Source organism: Balaenoptera ricei, chromosome X (assembly GCF_028023285.1).
Source record: "Balaenoptera ricei isolate mBalRic1 chromosome X, mBalRic1.hap2, whole genome shotgun sequence".
Lineage (NCBI taxonomy): Eukaryota > Metazoa > Chordata > Mammalia > Artiodactyla > Balaenopteridae > Balaenoptera > Balaenoptera ricei.
The window spans coordinates 10387977-10405829 of record NC_082660.1 but is presented as its reverse complement, the minus strand read 5'-3'; the positions used below and the strand labels follow the sequence as shown (position 1 = coordinate 10405829).

Sequence of the window (17853 nt, the reverse complement as noted above, 5' to 3'; positions counted from 1 at the left end):
CCTTCTCCATCTATTTATCACATTCATTGATATCATCTTCATTCCTTGGTTGACCTGCTGATTGTCTGTCTTAGAATTTATTCTCCTAAGGGCAGAGATCTTGCCTGGCTTTTTCAAGCTATATTTATTGAATGAATAAATATCAACACACACAGGCCGGCCGTCTCCCACTGACTCCCTAACCCAGGATTCAACTTAGAGGTTTTCCATTTCTAGAAACTTCCAACCCACCCCGCCCCCCGCCACCGTTTCCCCCCACACACACATCTCTCACACCACCTCACCCTGCCCCATCGTCCCACTCTCTAGGAGCCCTGGATATACCTAGCTTCGCACTTAGCACAAGGAATTGCAGTCTCTCTCCCCAAATTCCTTGAGCTTCCTTTGAATGTCTGATGCATATGTGAATCTCTGGCATATGCTAGGCCCACATGCTCAATAAACACTTGTCAGATGTACAAATAAACTAATGAATTACTCAAAGGGGCTTATGAGCACAGCTGAGGGCTTATTTTTATGCAGGGTTTTACCGGGAATCAGCAAACTTTTTCCGGGAAGGCCTAGACGGTGAATGTTTGAGGGTTTGCTGTCCGTACAATGTCTGCTGCAGCTACTGCTCTCTGCCCTTGCAGCAGGAAAGCAACCACAGGCACCATGGAAACGGATGAGCAGGGCTGTGTTCCAAGAAAGCTTCACTTACAAAAACAGGTGGTGCGTTGGATTTGGCACCTACCTGGTTGAGACCCTTAAATGTATTGCCTTGCTTAGCCCTACAACACCTTGAGGTAGATTTTAGAATTCTTTCCCTCTTGGAGAGGAAGAAATTGAGATGCAGAGGGGTTGAATAACTTGCTCCAAGTGGTAGAGCTGACCTGTCCTCTCCAGAGCCTATACAAAAAGACCCAAGGAATAATCTAGAAAGAAGGAGGTGCTCATCATCTGGAGAAGACTGAGGAATCAAAGATGATCAGCAAACTGCTATTTTTTTTTTTAACATCTTTATTGGAGTATAATTGCTTTACAATGGTGTGTTAGTTTCTGCTGTATAACAAAGTGAATCAGCTATACGTATACATACATCCCCATATCCCCTCCCTCTTGCATCTCCCTCCCTCCCACCCCTCTAGGTGGTCACAAAGCACCGAGCTGATCTCCCTGTGCTATGCGGCTGCTTCCCACTAGCTAGCTATTTTACATTTGTTAGTGTATATATGTCAATGCTACTCTCACTTCGTCCCAGCTTACCCTTCCCCCTCCCCATATCCTCAAGTCCATTCTCTACATCTGTGTCTTTATTCCTGTCCTGCCCCTAGGTTCTTCAGAACCATTTTCTTTTCTATAGATTCCATATATATGTGTTAGCACATGGTATTTGTTTTTCTCTTTCTGACTTACTTCACTCTGTATGACAGACTCTAGGTCCCTCCACCTCACTACAAATAACTCAATTTCGTTTCTTTTCATGGCTGAGTAATATTCCATTGTATATATGTGCCACATCTTCTTTATCCATTCATCTGTCGATGGACACTTAGGTTGCTTCAATGTCCTGGCTATTGTAAATACTGCTGCAATGAACATTTTGGTACATGACTCTTTTTGAATTATGGTTTTCTCAGGGTATATGCCCAGTAGTGGGATTGCTGGGTCGTATGGTAGTTCTATGTTTAGTTTTTTAAGGAACCTCCATACTGTTCTCCATAGTGGCTGTATCAATTTACATTCCCAACAACAGTGCAAGAGGGTTCCCTTTTCTCCACACCCTCTCCAGCATTTATTGTTTCTAGATTTTTTGATGATGGCCTTTCTGACCGGCGTGAGGTGATAGATACCTCATTGTAGTTTTGATTTGCATTTCTCTAATAATTAGTGATGTTGAGCATTCTTTCATGCGGCTGTTGGCAATCCGTATGTCTTCTTTGGAGAAATGTCTATTTAGGTCTTCTGCCCATTTTTGGATTGGGTTGTTTGTTTTATTGATATTGAGCTGCATGAGCCGCTTGCATATTTTGGAGGTTAATCCTTTGTCAGTTGCTTCGTTTGCAAATATTTTCTCCCATTCTCAAAGTGCTTTATTAAGAACACTTAGGGTCAGCAAGAAAGAAAGTTTAAAATGAAAGATTTGTTGTTGTTGTTGTTGTTTTGGTTTTTTTTTTGATATTTGGAGATGTGGAACATTCAAATGATTTGGAGGAAAAAAACATTTCCAACATCATGTAGATTTGGAGAGAGTCTTAGGCTCTTGCCTGGCACAAAATGCTAAGATGTCCTGAGCCGTCTGTGCCTGGAAGCCTGGAGGGACTGCGGGTGCAGGGAAAGCCAGTGGCCAGCATGTACTGAGACCCCGCCCTGCACACTTAGTCTCACCTGATTCTCAACATTTCCCCACATTCACATCAGCGACGGCCCTTCATTAACAAGAAAAGGGAACCAGTACAGACTTCTCTGTGGACCACGGCAACCTGCCTGTGCGAGCATATTAATTTGGATCTGCCAGAGAGAGTGACTGGATTTGACTTTAAAGAGAGTTCCCTCGTGATTCTTTTCTGCCTTTATTTCGGCATCCTGTAAAAATTATGACATAAAAATAAAAAACATGAAAAGTCTCTTAATCTTAAAGCATAAAGAAGCTAAGCCAAGTTTGGATTTATACATTCAATTGGGTATAACTTGAGAATCTTCTCCCTTGGAACACGAAAATAAACACTGTCTATCTAAGCCAGGGCATGCAATGGTAACAATTCCATAGGGTCTACTTTGACATTGGTTTCTATCTGTTGACTAGAGGGAGGGAAGGGAGGGAAGGAGAAAGAACTTGGCTCTGCTACCCATGGCTCTGTGGCCTCAGGCAAGTTACTTGACCTTTCTGTGCTTCGGTTTCCTCTTTGTAAAATGGATACAATGATATTTAGATTTCAAAAGGCTTTTATGAAGATTAAACAGAACCTGTAATCCAAGATGTCATTCTTATGAGAGCGGCAGTTCTCCTGGTCACTACAATCAGTTGATGAGAGGAACTGTGAAATCATAAAATCGTTAGAGCTACAATGGACCTCAGATTCTAACCCCTCTTTTTAAAAATAAGGAAACTGGGGCCAGAACACATTCGTGACACATAGCATTCAGACACAAAGCTGAACTATCTTTACATAGACCAAACCCTTTAGGATGTTTAAAAAAATGTTTTCAACTCTGTATTGAAACGGCTGTACTTTTGATTAATTCAGTAGCATAATATGCTTTGCATGAATAACTTTACAGATAGCTTCTCCACACATCTTTCCAGTAAAATGATACACATTTGAGTGAAAAGACCAGTTGGTGTTTTAGAGTTTCCTGTAGAGCATTCCAGCTTGTTCCTAGACCAAGACAGATGGATTAAAAATGATCCCTTGGAAAACTCTCATCCAACTGATTATTGCTGTGTGATTATACGTTTGTACAATCTTTTTGAAGTTGTTTTCTTTCCCCCTCCGCAATATCTATTAAATAAAAAATGAGTAAACTTTTTGAACGAGCGATTTCACTCCAGAAAATATATCCTACAGAATTTCTTGCCTAAGTGCACATAATCCAGTACAAGGATGTTTACTGTAGCATTATCAACTTTCCATAACACTAAAATATCCTTCAGACGCCACATTTCAAAATGATGGTTCCTCTCCCATTTTGTCATGCTATCATTGATCTGACTAAGGTCCTTTGCTTGGGCGTTCAGGTTATTTCAAACTTTCTCTTGTTACAGTTGGATACTACAAATATTCTTGTGGGGAATCTTCATGCAGAACAGCTTCTCTGAAGAGAGAAAGATGGTGAGGAGATGAATATCTTATGCTAGAACACACAGCACATCATTCAGAGAATGGAAGAGACAGCACGATTAGTGAGTTAATTAAAACCCACTGCCCACTGCATGGTGTCCTCTGATAACAGAGAGGGTAGCCCCGGGGCATAGAAAGCCACTCCTGAGGAAGAAAGGAATAATCCCAGCACTGGCTGGGAGTCCCACCAGCTGCAGATCTGCCAGAGGCTGATTCTGTGATGATTTATGGAGAGAAAAAAAATGTGCCCGCGGCTCTGATTTTTAAACTACCCAGGGTTAAGCACATATGGAGCTTTTACTGCGCAGAAAACCTCCTATGTTCTTTTTCCAGGGTACAGAAGGAGGAAACGGAGAGGGGAGATCACCTGGTGGTAACTGTCACACAACATCCCAACTGAAGGACTGTGAAGAGGCGAGTGGAAGTGAGGATGAAATCAAATGAAGCCTCTCTTTCCGCCTTGTAAACAAGTTCATGTCCCTCAGAATTGAATCTATGAGTCGACCTTGGTAATGGCATTGCTGGGAACTGAACCACGTGTAGCAAAATAAATGTAAAATTCATTTCAGAACAGAGCCATCCATTGTAATCACTGACGTCATAGTGTAAGTTATTTTTAGGGGGAAACCAGAAATAGATGGATCATTTTTACCTACACCATATCAACTACACCCTCACTGTGCCATTAAGAGCTATGTCAGCCCTGATAGCCCCACTGGGGGAAACGAATACAGGTTATTGGAAGACCAAGTGTGTGGAAAAAGTCAAACTAATTATTGACAATACAGAGTAGGTAGTTAAGTCAACTTTATTGAGTCAATTCATCAATTCATTCATTGGAGAGAGAGAGTTTATACTAATATCTCTGTACCAGTTTAGAGGTAAAATAGAGAAAGGTGAAGAAAGAACTTTTAAACTCAATGTCATTCTGTCTGTCAGTCATAAAAATGACAAAATTTTCAACAGAAATTATATGGTACTCCAGTTTTTAGCAGAGAGGAATTACGGTGGGTGGCTTTAAGATAGTGAGTTTCTCATTCCTTTTCTTTTTTTTTCTTTGGTTGTCATGGAAGTCTGTGTTTGTGGGGCAATTCTGAGAGTATTTGCTCCAAGGAGCTGTGTCTGACTTCTCAGCCCAATATTCTTCCAAGTAGCAAGAGCAGGGAGGGGTGACTTTACTGAATGTGAATTAAGCAAAAGCACATTTCTTAAAATGAGATTCCATCGGAAAGAGATGTATTGGAGATGAACCCCAAGCACTGGGTAAGGCATCAGGTGGCATATTTTCATTCTCTTCAAATGAATCTTTGAAATTGAAAGCCTACCTCAAGCCTTATCATTTTGGAAAGCATGCCATGAATGACTTTTTGACCCACCCAGGGAGGCTAGAGGGAGACGAAAATATGAGCGAAAGCTGTCGTCCAATGGTCTGAGACGGCTCAGAGAGGAGTGATTTATACAGAAGACGAAGCGTACTTTCTGAGCAAGCAATGCTTCCTGCACTTGACTCTGAGACAGCTACTTCATTTTTCCGTATGTGAGTTTCCTCATTAAAATGGAAGACAAAAATTCCTGCCTGAAGGATGGCTGTGTGTGTGGCCAGTGTCGGCTCCGTGATGTCTGCCCAATAAGGGGGACCTACTTCTTTCTGCTCCATCCCTCTGTGCCTCTTCAGGCCCAGCTCCCAGCAGCCCCCAAATGGCTTTGTTCCTGTCCGTGTAGCCCCGAAAGCTCTCCTCAGTATTGTCAATGGAAAACTTGGGGGAGCGGCTCAGTGTGAACACACCTCGATGGCTTATCAGATCACTCTGATAAGGGGTCAGAGTGGTGGAAACTGTCCTCCTGATTATTTCGCATAGGAGACAGTTTGGTTAAATAAAAAATGATCCATTCAGGATGCTATATATTTTCTAACACACGACCATGCATACAGCCGTTTGTCAGACTCTGTGGAATACGTGTCAAAGTGCAATATGGTGGAAACCAGACCAAAAAAACCCAAAATTATGCAGTAACAATGGGATATAATTTGGGCCCCAAAATGGAAGGAGAAAGATGGTGGATTGATGGCAGAGAACGGCATTTACTCTTTCCTAGTGTTTTAACATAACATTGTAAGGATTCACCCAACCAGTTCTTTTTATTTGAAATCCCATAAAAGACACTAATGTTATTAATACAGTAATAATAATGATAATAGCTAAATGCATTCAGTCCTCTGTGTGTGCCAAGCAACGTCCTAGATGCTTTGCCTGCATGACCTCCTTAACGCTCTCTCAACAGCACTTTGAGACTGCCCTTATCATTCCCATTCTAGAGATGAGGAAACTGAGCCTCGGAGAAATAAACTCACTTAACTCCACACAGCCAGGAAGCAGGATCGCTGCCACTGGGACCCAAATCTGATGCCAAATCCAGCTTTCTTTTCCCTGTACCACATCACACCAGAGAAAGGAGATGCATAGGGCTTCGGAACTGATAGGTGTTTGCCACTGAGTCCAACTTTCTCTCTCTAAAGGGATGGGAGGAGATAATATTTCTGATTATATCGTGAGTGTGCCCCTCCTACCATCTCGTTGTGGTTTCTTCTTTATGTCTTCAGTGGTAGAAGATGTTTTTCGGTAGGTTCCAGTCTTTTTTTATCACTGGTTGTTCAGCAGTTAGCTGTGATTTTGTTTTATCACTGGTTGTTCAGCAGTTCGCTGTGATTTTGTTTCATCAATGGTTGTTCAGCAGTTAGTTGTGCTTGTGAGAGGAGATGAGCTCAAGGTCCTTCTATTCTGCCATCTTGCTTGGATGAGGAAATAATATTTCTGAGCTGAGATGGAAAGTGGGACCTGACTTAGCTGGTGAAAGGCTATGAATGGTGGTGGAGAGCCATTCCAAGAAGGCCTGGCTGTGGTTTTCCCCCTTGAAACTGGTGACAACGGCAGAACAATAGTCCCAAGGTATCTGGAATCTGTCAAAGACCAGTCAATATAAATGATGTGACAAGAGTGATATTTAATTCTACCATGAGCGTGCATCAGAGAGAAGGCCCCGAAGGTTTAGATTCCAGTCTGTGAAAGGCAAGTATCATGTGCAACTAATTGAGGCAATAGAGGGAACTTTCCCTCAACAAATGGACCTCTTACGTCTTCAGCGTGAACTTCCTCCAGAAGTAACTGAGACATGGGAAGATACTGTGCTAGTTGCCCCTGCCTGGGCCCTGCACCCCATCATACCAGAGGAGGATCCTGCCTTCCTTACATTTCCGAGACAAGATGCCGAAAGGTGAAACTGTCCTACATTTCCCTACAAAAAGAACTCGGTAGCCACGTTCCCTGGAGTCTACAGAGGAGGCGACATGGTATAATTTGCTGGCCTCCAAAGCCTGCCCCCAATTCTGCAACCCTCCAAACCTGAGGTTAAAGGGAACAAAGCAGGTCTGTTCTCTTTTTGCCTTTTTTTACTTCCTTATCCACTGAATCCCAGCGTGAAAAACGAGCCTACGGTTTCCTTTCCAGTGTGGTCAGTGGGCAGAACGCTAAGGAAAGGGCTTTGTGATGGAGCCAAAGTCTCGGGGAAGAGCCCAGAATGCCACCTGCTGTGATGAAAACAGCCAGAGGTCACAAGAGTCAGGGGCCACTCGAGATTGGTGCACTTTGCAGGGAGGGGAAAAGAGCCCACCGCTTACAGACGTTTGCACTGGAAGAGAATAAGCCACCTCATGGCTGAGTCAATGCAAATGTCAAGAAGGACTTTTCATAAAGATTCTCAACATTTTCAAGGATCTGAACTTTGAAAGATATCCTTGGGAATACAAGGCTTACAACTGATGTCTGGCCTGGAGCAAGCACTTAGATTCCAAAAGAGAAATAAGAAACCAAATCCTGAAGTTTACAGAGGAAAGAAGCTAGCAGGGCAGACTTTGATTGCTAGGAGAGTGGTCCCCTCAATATTTTGTATGACCCGGTGGTTAAGGGAGTTGAAAACCTGGGATTTTGTCCACAGCCCATATCTTCCAAGTACAGAGGTAGAAACTGCCAACCATGCAACTTTTTTGGTCCAGATTTTTTTTTTTTTTTATTTAACATCTTTATTGGAGTATAATTGCTTTACAATGTTGTATTAGTTTCTGCTGTATAACAAAGTGAATCAGCTATATGTATACATATATCCCCATATCTCCTCCCTCTTGGGTCTCCCTCCCACCCTCCCTATCCCACCCCTCTAGGTGGTCACAAAGCACTGAGCTGATCTCCCCGTGCTATGCGACTGCTTCCCACTAGCTATCTATTTCACATTTGGTAGTGTATATATATCCATGCCACTTTCTCACTTCGTCCCAGCTTACCCTTCCCCCTCCCTGTGTCCTCAAGTCCATTCTCTACGTAAGCATCTTTATTCCTGTCCTGCTCCTAGGTTCTTCAGAACCTTTTTATTTTTTTTTAGATTCCATATATATGTGTTAGCATACAGTATTTGTTTTTCTCTTTCTGACTTACTTCACTCTGTATGACAGACTCTAGGTCCATCCACCTCACTACAACTAACTCAATTTCGTTTCTTTTTATGGCTGAGTAATATTCCATTGTATATATGTGCCACATCTTCTTTATCCATTCATCTGTCGATGGACACTTAGGTTGCTTCAATGTCCTGGCTATTGTAAATACTGCTGCAATGAACATTTTGGTACATGACTCTTTTTGAATTATGGTTTTCTCAGGGTATATGCCCAGTAGTGGGATTGCTGGGTCGTATGGTAGTTCTATTTTTAGTTTTTTAAGGAACCTCCATACTGTTCTCCATAGTGGCTGTATCAATTTACATTCCCACCAACAGTGCAAGAGGGTTCCCTTTTCTCCACACCCTCTCCAGCATTTATTGTTTGTAGTTTTTTTGATGATGGCCATTCTGATCAGTGATACCTCACTGTAGTTTTGATTTGCATTTCTCTAATGATTAGTGATGTTGAGCATCCTTTCATGTGTTTGTTGGCAATCTGTATACCTTCTTCGGAGAAATGTCTATTTAGGTCTTCTGCCCATTTTTGGATTGAGTTGTTTGTTTTTTTGATATTGAGCTGCATGAGGTGCTTGTATATTTTGGAGATTAAGCCTTTGCCAGTTGCTTCGTTTGCAAATATTTCTCCCATTCTAAGGGTTGTCTTTTCGTCTTGTTTATGGTTTCCTTTGCTGTGCAAAAGCTTTTAAGTTTCAGTAGGTCCCATTTGTCTATTTTTCTTTTTATTTCCATTTCTCTAGGAGGTGGGTCAAAACTGATCTTACTGTGATTTATGTCATAGAGTGTTCTGCCTATGTTTTCCTCTAAGTGTTTGATAGTGTCTGGCCTTACATTTAGGTCTTTGATCCGTTTTGAGTTTATTTTTGTGTATGGTGTTAGGAAGTGTTCTAATTTCATTCTGTTACATGTAGCTGTCCAGTTTTCCCAGCACCACTTATTGAAGAGGCTGTCTTTTCTCCATTGTATATTCTTGCCTCCTTTATCAAAAATAAGGTGACCATATGTGTGTGGGTTTATCTCTGGGCTTTCTATCCTGTTCCACTGATCTATGTTTCTGTTTTTGTGCCAGTACCATACTGTCTAGATGACTGTAGTTTGTAGTAGGGTCTGAAGGCAGGGAGACTGATTCCTCCAGCTCCGTTTCTCTTTCTCAAGGTTGCTTCAGCTATTTGGGGTCTTTTGTGTTTCCATACAAATCGTGAAACTTTTTGTTCTAGTTCTGTGAAAAATGCCATTGGTAGTTTGATAGGGATTGCGCTGAATCTGTAGATTGCTTTGGGTAGTATAGTCATTTTCACAATGTTGATTATTCCAACCCAAGAACATGGTATCTCTCTCCATCTGTTTGTATCATCTTTAATTTCTTTCATCAGTGTCTTATAGTTTTCTGCATACAGCTCTTTTGTCTCCTTAGGTAGGTTTATTCCTAGGCATTTTATTCTTTTTGTTGCAATGGTAAATGGGAGTGTTTCCTTAAATTCTCTTTCAGATTTTTCATCATTAGTGTACAGGAATGCAAGAGATTTCTGTGCATTAATTTTGTATCCTGCTACTTTACCAAATTCATTGATCAGCTCTAGTAGTTTTCTGGTAGCCTCTTTAGGATTCTCTATGTACAGTATCATGTCATCTGCAAACAGTGACAGCTTTACTTCTTCTTTTCCAATTTGGATTCCTTTTATTTCTTTTTCGTCTCTGATTGCTGTGGCTAAAACTTCCAAAACTATGTTTAATAGCAGTGAGAGTGGGCAACCTTGTCTTCTTCCTGATCTTAGCAGAAATGGTTTCAGTTTTTCACCATTGAGAACGATGTTGGCTGTGGGTCTGTCATATATGGCCTTTATTATGTTGAGGTAAATTCCCTCTATGCCTACTTTCTGGAGAGCTTTTATCATAAATGGGTGTTGAATTTTGTCAAAAGCTTTTTCTGCATCTATTGAGAGGATCATATGGTTTTTATCCTTCAATTTGTTAATATGGTGTATCACATTGATTGATTTGCATATATTGAACAATCCTTGCATTCCTGGGATAAACCCCACTTGATCATGGTGTATGATCCTTTCAATGTGCTGCTGGATTCTGTTTGCTAGTATTTTGTTGAGGATTTTTGCATCTATGTTCATCAGTGATATTGGCCTGAGAGTTTTCTTTTCTTGTGACATCTTTGTCTGGTTTTGGTATCAGGGTGATGGTGGCCTCATAGAATGAGTTTGGGAGTGTTCCTCCCTCTGCTATATTTTGGAAGAGTTTGAGAAGGATAGGTGTTAGCTCTTCTTGAAATGTTTGACAGAATTCGCCTGTGAAGCCATCTGGTCCTGGGTTTTTGTTTGTTGGAAGATTTTTAGTCCCAGTTTCAATTCCAGCGCTTGTGATTGGTCTGTTTATATTTTCTATTTCTTCCTGATTCAGTCTCGGAAGGTTGTGCTTTTCTAAGAATTTGTCCATTTCTTCCAGGTTGTCCATTTTATTGGCATAAAGTTGCTTGTAGTAATCTCTCATGATCCTTTGTATTTCTGCAGTGTCACTTGTTACTTCTCCTTTTTTATATCTAATTCTGTTGATTTGAGTCTTCTCCCTTTTTTTCTTGATGAGTCTAGCTAATGGTTTATCAATTTTGTTTATGTTCTCAAAGAACCAGCTTTTAGTTTTATTGATCTTTGCGATCATTTCCTTCATTTCTTTTTCATTTATTTCTGCTCTGATCTTTATGATTTCTTTCCTTCTGCTAACTTTGGGGATTTTTTGTTCTTCTTTCTCTAATTGCTTTAGGTGTAGGTTAGGTTGTTTATTTGAGATGTTCCTTGTTTCTTGAGGTAGGATTGTATTGCTGTAAACTTCCCTCAGAACTGCTTTTGCTGCATCCCATAGGTTTTGGGTTGTCGTGTTTTCATTGTCATTTGTTTCTAGGTATTTTTTGATTTCCTCTTTGATTTCTTCAGTGATCTCTTGGTTATTTAGAAATGTATTGTTTAGCCTCCACGTATTCGTATTTTTTACAGTTTTTTTTTCTGTAATTGCTATCTAGTTTCATAGCGCTGTGGTCGGAAAAGATACTTGATACGATTTCAATTTTCTTAAATTTACCAAGGCTTGATTTGTGACCCAAGATATGATCTATCCTGGAGAATGTTCCATGAGCACTTGAGAAGAAAGTGTATTCTGTTGTTTTTGGATGGAATGTCCTATAAATAACAATTAAGTCCATCTTGTTTAATGTGTCATTTAAAGCTTGTGTTTCTTTATTTATTTTCTTTTTGGATGATCTGTCCATTGGTGAAAGTGGGGTGTTAAAATCCCCTACTATGATTGTGATACTGTCAATTTCCCCTTTATGGCTGTTAGCATTTGCCTTATGTATTGAGGTGCTCCTATGTTGGGTGCATAAATATTTACAATTGTTGTATCTTCTTCTTGGATTGATCCCTTGATCATTATGTAGTGTCCTTCTTTGTCTCTTGTAATAGTCTTTATTTTAAAGGCTATTTTCTCTGATATGAGAATTGCTACTCCAGCTTTCTTTTGACTTCCGTTTGCATGGAGTATCTTTTTCCAGCCCCTCACTTTCAGTCTGTATGTGTCCCTAGGTCTGAAGTGGGTCTCTTGAAGACGGCATATATACGGGTCTTGTTTTTGAATCCATTCAGCAAGCCTGTGCCTTTTGCTTGGAGCATTGAATCCATTCACATTTAAGGTAGTTATCAATATGTATGTCCCTATTACCATTTTCTTAATTGTTCTGGGTTTGTTATTGTAGGTCTTTTCTTTCTCTTGTGTTTCCTGACCAGAGAAGTTCCTTTAGCATTTGTTGTAAAGCTGGTTTGGTGGTGCTGAATTCTCTTAGCTTTCGCTTGTCTGTAAAGGTTTTAATTTCTGGGTCGAATCTGAATGAGATCCTTGCTGGATAGTTATCTTGGCTGAAGGTTTTTCCCTTTCATCACTTTAAGTATGTCCTACCACTCCCTTCTGGCTTGCAGAGTTTCTGCTGAGAGATCAGCTGTTAACCTTATGGGGATTCACTTGTATGTTATTTGTTGCTTTTCCTTTGCTTCTTTTAGTATTTTTTTCTTTGTACTTAATTTCTGATAGTTTGATTATTACGTGTCTTGGCGTGTTTCTCCTTGGATTTATCCTGTATGGGACTCTCTGCACTTCCTGGACTTGACTGACTATTTCCTTTCCCACATTAGGGAAGTTTTCAACTATAATCTCTTCAAATATTTTCTCGGTCCCTTTGTTTTTCTCTTCTTCTTCTGGGACCCCTATAATTCGAAGGTTGGTGTGTTTAATGTTGTCCCAGAGGTCTCTGAGACTGGCCTCAATTCTTTTTTCTTTAAAAAGACTGTCCTCTTTTCATTCTTTTTTCTTTATTCTGCTCTGCAGCAGTTATTTCCACTATTTTGTCTTCCAGGTCACTTATCCGTACTCCTGCCTCAGTTATTCTGCTATTGATTCCTTCTAGAGAATTTTTAATTTCATTTATTGTGCTGTTCATCATTGTTTGTTTGCTCTTTAGTTCTTCTAGGTCCTTGTTAAACATTTCTTGTATTTTCTCCATTCTATTTCCAAGATTTTGGATCATCTTTACTCTCATTACTCTGAATTCTTTTTCAGGTGGACTGCCTATTTCCTCTTCATTTGTTTGGTGTGGTGGGTTTTTACCTTGCTCCTTCATCTGCTGTGTATTTCTCTGTTCTCTCATGTTGCTTAACTTACTGTGTTTGGGGTCTCCTTTTTGTAGGCTGCAGGTTCGTAGTTCCTGTTGTTTTTGGTGTCTGCCCTCAGTGGGTGAGGTTGGTTCAGTGGGTTGTGTAGGTTTCCTGGTGGAGGGGACTGGTGCCTGTGTTCTGGTGGATGAGGCTGGATCTTGTCTTTCTGGTGGGCAGGGCCATGTCCGGTGGTGTGTTTTGGGTGTCAGTGACCTTAGTATGATTTTAGGCAGCCTCTCTGCTCATGGGTGGGGTTGTGTTTTTGTCTTGCTAGTTGTTTGGCATGGGGTGTCCAGCACTGGAGCTTGCTCGTCCTTGAGTGGAGCTGGGTCTTAGCGTTGAGATGGAGATCTCTGGGAGAGCTCTTGCTGATTGATATTACGTGGAGCCGGGAGGTCTCTGGTGGTCCAGTGTCCTGAACTCGGCTCTCCCACCTCAGAGGCTCAGGCCTGACACCCGGCCAGAGCACCAAGACCCTGTCAGCCACACGGCTCCTGTTGCGAGAGGATCCACATTTCATCTGGAAAGGACATAAATCTGGCAATCTCACTTCAGGCCTAGCCCATCCACCTTTTTTCCCTTTGTGCTTAGTCTGTTTCACTTGCTCATAGCAGGCCCCATGCAGAGGCCTTGCCCCCAGCCCTTCAGACCAGAGTTCCTCGTGAAACGGCTGAGCTGACACCTCAGCTTGGGACATGCGCTGAAGCTCTGTGGTCCAGATTTTTAAATGTATAACGTGAGCAAGACATCTGAAGTCCCTTCAAATAATTTTCTTTGAAAAAGCCTTTTGACTTTTAGTTGTGTCAGCTCAAAGGAGGGAGAGTTCAAAGGGAAAGAGAGGAACTCTCAGTAGAATTGATGGGCAGAGGTATGGATATGAGGGGGGAAAAATGTCTGAGTTCAGGAAAGGAGATGGGCCAGTCCTGGAGACCAGGGTGGTTGGTGCAGAAGCTTCCTGAAGGATGATCGCGGGGAAGCAGACTGGAAAATATGCTGGGCGGAGACTGTGCAGAGCCCTGAACACGGACACAAATGGTACTGCGTGTCATGGTGACGTGCAGCATTTCCAGGGCTTCCAGTGCTTTCCTTCCCTGTAGTAACTTACTGTTTTTGTACTTTTATTCTGCCATCGTGAATATATATCCATATTGTCTAAGCAAAATAGTTACCATTGGTTAAGCAATTTATAGCACCAGGCACCGTTCCACTGGCCTCATATATTGCCTTCCTTAATTTTCACAATGACCATATGGCATACACTGTACTACTCCTCTCATTCAAGATGAGAAAACTGAGGCACAGAGATGTGAATTAATGTAGTCAAGGTCACACAGCTAGTAAGTGGTCCAACCCGAACTTGACACCACACTGTGTGATGATAGAGCCCCGCCTCTATCCTCTAACCTGAAAGATCCTTTTGCTGAAAAAAATCTAGATTTTGGAGTATTCATCCAATGAGATATCCAGGAAGTCTCTGTGGTTTGTCATTGCATTTTACACGTGCAAACCTAACCACAGTAGCCCTCATCCTCAGAAGGATACAATACAGGCAGGTGAAAATGTCTCCCATCAGGCTTGAAATGTTGTTTCCCAATTCCTTGGCTGACCTGCCAGGCAAATCCGCAAAAACAATTTTCACGGCGTTTGTGACAGAGTTATATGATAAGAAAGACATAAATTGAATTCCTTCTTTCACGGACCACACTGGCTTTTGTAGCTCCTGGCTGTGTAGTGACCACTCATAACGTGCCACAGGGCCGCCCCGGTGGGTGCTTATCCCTTTCAGCCCTTTTCATCCCCAGACAAGCAAAGAGCATTCATAAGAACAAAGGAGATGCTGCATATTCGATCATATTATATATAAAATATATTTCTGCAATTAAAAAAAAAAAAAAAAAGCTTGGGCTTCCCTGGTGGCGCAGTGGTTGAGAATCTGCCTGCCAATGCAGGGGACATGGGTTCGAGCCCTGGTCTGGGAAGATCCCACATGCCGCGGAGCGACTAGGCCCGTGAGCTACAATTGCTGAGCCTGCGCGTCTGGAGCCTGTGCTCCGCAACAAGAGAGGCCGCGACGGTGAGGGGCCCGCGCACCGCGATGAAGAGTGGCCCCCGCTTGCCGCAACTAGAGAAAGCCCTCGCACAGAAACGAAGACCCAACACAGCCATAAAGAAATAAATAATTAATTAATTAATTAATTTAAAAAAAAAAAAGCTTGATCATGTCTGCAAGAGCCAGTGCAAGTGTTCCGTTCTTTTCCCTACATCTGTGTCACTGCACGGTAGAGGTCATTCACTTGTGTAATGTGGAGGAACCAAGAGTGCTGCTTCCTCATTGTGCCACAAGGTACTGGCAGCCTCCCAGCTGTTATGAAACAGCGTTGAGCGTCACAACAGGAAGTACAGTCCATGACCAGTAAATAAAGCCCTTCCTTCCCTTTTAGCAGGCCTCAGAACTCCCTTATCCTCAGTTCCAAATCCTTTTACAGATGTTGACTTAGGAGTTTAGATTTTCCTCTCCCTTTCTGAGCTCCTTTAGGGGTCAAACAGCATGAATCAGGCTTCTGTCATTTACCCCTCCTTTTAGGTTAGAAGTAAGCAAAGGGACAAGCAATATTATCTGCATTGTTCCCACGGAAAGCTTGACATCATAGAGAAAAAGCCCACTTGACCGTACCCATCTTTCTTCTGTAAATATTTTGAGTAGGACTTTATCAACATCACCTTGCCCTTGAGTTGGAATTTCCCTTTTAATTTACCCCCGGCACTCCCTGTTCAAAATCAAACCAGGGAAGCTGAAGCAGGCAAGAGTATTTTGTATATAAATCTTTGCAAACATAATAGAAAGTGTAAAAAGAGCTCTGTAAATAGCTGTTCAAGCTCAGCAACTACAATTCATGCCAGGCAAACGGGGGAAAAATACTAATGTGTCAGTGATTATACACGAGAAGAAGGAAAGAGGTTCCTGAAAAAGCGTTCAGCTAATAAACATCTCATTCCTATATCCAAGAATGTGCCATTGTTCCAGAATTTCTATATAGGTGCATTCGATTTCTATCGCTGCTGTAACAAATGACCACAAACTTAGTGGCTTAAAATAACACAAATTTTTAATCACACGGTTCTATAGATCAGATGTCTGGCATGGACCTCACTGGGCTAAGATCAAGGTGTTGGCCATGTTATGTTACATTCTGGAGGCTCTCCGCGAGAGTCCACTTCCTTGCCTCTTCCACCTTCTAAAGCTGCCTGCATTCCTTGGTTCACGACCCCCTTCCTCCGTCTTCAAAGCTGACCCTGCCAGGCCAAGTCCTTTTCATGCTACCACCTCTCTGGTTCTCTCTTCCATAGTCACATCTTCCTTTTTCACTTTTGAGGACCCTTGTGATTACATTGGGCACCCCCAAGTACTGCAGGATCATCAGGTCATTTCAAGTTCATCTGATTAGCAATCTTAATTCCACCTGCAGCCTAAATTCCCCTTTGCCTTGTCACGTAACATGTTCACAGGTTCCAGGGTTTAGAACGTGGACATCTTTGCAGAGCCATCATTTTCTCTACCACAACAGGCAATATATATTGTTTTATATGGTTTTTTCTTAGTAGCATAACGTTAGTTCTCTTTTCACTGAGCCAAGACCCCATATTTCTAGGAATTCAAAAGCAGGAAAAGTGTTCTTTTAAGATACATGAAGTAGTGAAAATAATAGCCACTCGATTACTCATTATATCAGGTAATATACTCACTGTACATTCATCTGCTCTCTGAATTCTTACTAGAGCCCCGTAAAATAGACAGTGCACATGAGAATATTCTCATGTATGGTTGAAAAAACTCTGAGGTTCAGAAAGATTCAGGTTCACTCAGCTCTTGAAGTCACACTGGCTTCCAATCAGCCGTGAAAGACACACTTTACCCCGCCTTTTCAATCTCCAGGGCCTCACCCAGGGAGGCCTGCCCTACCACCCCCCGCCCCCGACCTCCACATCTCGGCCTCTCCACATCAAGAAAGCAAATTCTCATGAGAGAACAGACGTTAACCTTTGAACATGGAAAGCAGAACTTGGGAACACTTTGGTTGAACCCGACCTGAAATCCCGTAGGTTTTCAACACTGCAATTTCTTCTGACATCAGTGGACACCCTGCTTTTGGAGAGCACTGCTTTCAACACTGTGTCGGGTCTCTCTCCCTGAGACACCCCATGATCATCTCTGGGGACCAAACTGAGGCCGTGTGTCAGTCAGCCGGCCCCGTTTCCCTGCAGTCATTTGGTTTCAATGGAGGAAGTGTGTCCTCGCCCCACCAGTCAAGCCTCTGCCTGGATAAGAGCCAGCACCGCTAGTGTGAGAGAAGAGGGGAGGTGATCACCACCAACAAAACGAATAACCAACACTGAAAATGAACGATTTTCTATCTGGGCGCTGACATGGTACAGGTTTTGGGGTGTTTTCTTGTGCTTTCAGCCTGGGGATAAAGGCACTTTTTTTGTGACTTCTTTGCTGTAAAATCAAATAGCTCAACCAGCTACCATGTAGCTAAAGAAAAGAAAGATTGGTGAAGTTTCTTCCTAATGAGCCCTGCTTGAAATCATACACACACACACACACACACACACACACACACACACACACACACACACACACATATTCTCCCAGAATTAGGGTACTTCCTTTCATTGTTTTTGGAGACCAGGACATTGGCAATATAGATGCTTAGAACCGGGCAATGATTGGCTCAGCACCCCGCAGTATTTTCTCTTTCCTATTGAAGTCAAATTGGGCAGAGCCCTGTTTATCACCTTCCCAGGCCTCCCTC

At 42.1% G+C, this 17853-nt stretch overlaps 1 long non-coding RNA gene across 4 annotated transcripts in view; it reads right to left on the bottom strand.

The window, feature by feature from the left end:
• The window catches only part of LOC132357746 (uncharacterized), a 67754-nt gene that overhangs the window by 19610 nt on the left and 30291 nt on the right, over positions 1-17853 (bottom strand). The window contains exon 4 of one of the 4 annotated variants that reach the window (XR_009500297.1): positions 2424-2565. The exons of the other annotated variants lie outside the window; for them this stretch is intronic. This is a non-coding gene — a long non-coding RNA (uncharacterized LOC132357746). Of the gene's footprint in view, positions 1-2423; positions 2566-17853 lie in introns of those variants that run through there. 4 annotated transcript variants of the gene reach the window in all.